We start from the raw sequence: 3,645 nt of genomic DNA, 5'->3' as shown, positions 1-3,645 counted from the left end.
CCCTGCGCGCGAGGAAGGGGGTGGGGGGGGGCGGTTGGAGCGCGGACTCGACAGCGGCCCAGCTGCCCGGTCACAATGAGGGGCCGCTTTCGTGGCCGCGCGGCGGCGGATGAGGCGACAGAAACGCTGGAGCCGGCAGCGCTCGCCGGCCGGTTACTTAAAGGGCCCTGGCGACAGCCGCGGGGAGCGGCTGGGATGGCACCAGAAGCCCCAGCCAATCAGCGGGGATATGCAAATAGGAGCCCGCCCCCCAACCCTTCGGAGGTAACAGCAAGGGCGTGAGCACGCGCTCGCTGTCCTGCGCTGCCCCCGATGGGCTCTGGGGCGGGGCGAGGTGACTGCAGCGCAATGACCCTGTGCGCGCTCCGCGGGCTCCCCAACGTCCCGCTCCGACTTGTCCGCCTCGTGTAGGCGTCTCTCCTTCCGTTTCACCCCGGCTCCCCCCGCCCCGCTACCAACGGTCCGCAGCCTTCTGCCCCTGCTGGTGCGCCTCCGTTTTTCCACCCTGCCCTCGCTGCAGCCACCCGCCCCTGAACACCCCTCCCCCCACACTTCCAAGAGACCCATCCGCCTCTTCTCCACCCCCAGCTACCCATGCACCTGTTCCCCGCCTCCAACCCCCGTCCCCTCACTCTAGGGGGACCAGATAGAAAATGTGAAAAAATCAGGAGGGAGGGGTGGGGGGTAATAGGCACCTATATAAGAAAAAGCCTCAAATATCAGGACTGTCCCTATAAAACTGGGACAGCTGGTCACCCTACCTCACTCCGTGCCTCCCTCTCACCCTGACCCATCCCCACATACCTAGAGACCGAGCTATCTGCTCCCTGACCCCAGGGACCCCCCTCCTAAATCCCCCCTCACTCTTTCCAAAACCCACCCCCTGCCACTTATTCCCCCCCACTGCAGCGCTCCCATCCACTCACTTCCTGCCCCCCCACACACCCCCATCTACTCATTCCTTATCTCCCTCTTCCTTCTGAGACCCCCCTCCCACCACTGCCCTCCTGCATTGAAAACTCCCTGTCTTCCACCCAGACGGACCCCTCAGCCCTGACCATTCCTACCTTTGTACAGTGCAGATTACTGCTCAACCGTTTTAAATGTATAAATGGCTAGTTTTTAAGATCAATTCTCTAGCCATTTTATGTGAACAATATTTTGTGTAGAGTCTCTCTAGGGATCCAGTACATGCCTTTGTACTGGATATATTCCTTTTTATATCATCACTAAGCAGAAAAGAGTTAGGATGTTCTTAATTACTTGATTGTGGATCTGAGATTAAAACAATAAGAAAACCTTTTACAAATATCACTGAAGAAAGACAGACTTTCACCACAAATTAATTCAGACAAGCAGGGAGAAAAGGTAATATTTGTATGCATGGAGAGTTTATCAATGGTATTTATATCAGAGAAAGGTGTTTAATACTTGGGGTCTTTTTTGTTATATTTCAGGGAAAGAAAGTGAATAGACAGGTCTTGGATCAAACTGTAGAGGAGAATCATTTTGGTTTTCCCATCTGCCTGCTCATTTTCCTCAGAGGTTAGGGCTAGTTTATGCCTCTAAGGATAGTCCTGAGTACAGTACCACCCCAACCCAGGAGGAGCTCTGGATTGGATGATGCTTGAGGGGGGGTGGTAGTTACTACCAAGCATAGTTCCTATAACCATGAGTAGGGCCCTACCAAATTCACGGCCATGAAAAATGAGTCATGGGGGAGACCAGATTTCAGTCCATGAAATCTGGTATGTTGTGTGCTTTTACCCTATACTATACAGATTTCACAGGGGGAGACCAATTTCTCAAATTGGAGGTCCTGACCCAAAAGCGGGTTGAGGATCACAGTACTGCCACCCTTACTTCTGTGCGGTCTTCAGATCTGGGCGGCTGGAGAGCGGTGGCTCTTAGCCAGGCACCTCGCTCTGAAGGCAGTGCCCCGCCAGCAGCACGGAAGTAAGGGTGGCAATACCATACCATGCCATCCTTATTTCTGCGCTGCTGCTGCTGCTGGTGGTAGTTCCCGGCCAGCAGCTGCTGCTCTCCAGCTGCCCAGTTCTGAAGGCAGGCGGGCCACCAGCAGCAGCGCAGAAGTAAAGGTAACTGCACCGCGACCCCCACTACAATAACCTTGCGACCCTCCCACAACTCCTTTTTTTGGGTCAGGACCCCTAAAATTACCACACCGTGAAATGTCAGATTTAAATAGCTGAAATCATGAAATTTACTATTTTTAAAATCTTATGATCATGAAATTGATCAAAATTGAATTTAGTAGGGTATAAGTGGATGAAGCCTTTAGTTTATAAACTCACAAAATATATGTTTGACATGAACCAGTGAAAGATGAATAGCTAAACTGAACAACCACTATAAATCCTGGTCTTCTAGTCTCACAAGCACATGCCCTTCCTTTGTTGTCAGCATTCATGTGTATATTTGGGGATCAGGCCTGCAACCCATTTACAGGGGAATCAATATGATTGATCACATGAGTATGGATTGTAGGAACAGGGCCTTAGACTGTAAGTTGAGGCAAGAACTGTATACTTGATCTTGCATGCTTACATTGCTGTATAATTTAATAATTATTCCAACATTGAGGCAAAGGCAGAATACAAAAGTTATCCCAGAAAATATTTCCCCAAACCTCATCAATCCCAGGGGATCTCATACTTTTTCCCAAATACATCTTCCCAGGGTATGAAAGTGGGCATCTTTGCAAATTTGGGCTCATATGTCAAATGAGGACACAGATCACTGTGCACTCTTCATCCTGGAAACAAAACTGCAGCAACAGCCAGCCTAAATATGTTTTTCATTCAGAGTATAGAAAGAGTTCAATGGGAGTCATTGTTTCATATGGCTGGCTGTTGTTTGGGTCCAGATTAAAATATTTTAAAAGACATAAGAAATGTGAAAAGGAAGATTTTTAACATTACTGAATCAGGTCCTTTATGTAACAAAGACTTAAAATGAACAGTCTTAAGGCTCTGGTAGAACCTGGCTGAATCCAGGCTTACTCTTTTTGACTAAAGTAATCACTAATCTTCATTATCTATGAGGAGTTGGAAACTTAAGCCTGATGAAGCTGTGATCCAATTACTTCAAGATACTAATCAATGCACAGTCTCAGCTGAATAAGTATGTACTATTTATATTGAGTCAAAACCAGAGACCCTTACCTATGTTGTACTCATGCAATTCAATGGGAGTTTGCCTGCATAAGGGTTGAATAAGATCTCAGTTTTAGTATGTCTTCTGTCATGTTAATATTCCAGTCTGATTTATTTTGCAATATTTTAGTGGTCATAGAGTATTCTGCCAAGTAGACAGAACAGAATGTAATTACTCAAACTGGATTTTATCCAGGAAACCAAAACTAACTCACTTTTACAAAAAGCATCGTGTGGGTTTTAGTGACCCAAAAAGAGAGGTCAGGGCTTGGAGACCACAGTTCTACATTTCATCAAGGGCTCCCAGCAACATGTAGGAATAGTGCCACGGTTCACTATTTATTGCGGGAAAAGTGTTGCCTATCCCCTCATCACAACTTCCTGCAGCATTTGGGGTGTTACTGACTTGTTCTGAATCTATTTTGTTTATAATATCTCAGGAGATCATAACCCAAGGTCATGTAGCCAA

This window comes from Emys orbicularis, chromosome 1, assembly GCF_028017835.1.
Source record: "Emys orbicularis isolate rEmyOrb1 chromosome 1, rEmyOrb1.hap1, whole genome shotgun sequence".
Classification (NCBI taxonomy): domain Eukaryota; kingdom Metazoa; phylum Chordata; order Testudines; family Emydidae; genus Emys; species Emys orbicularis.
This window is presented reverse-complemented; position numbering follows the sequence as displayed.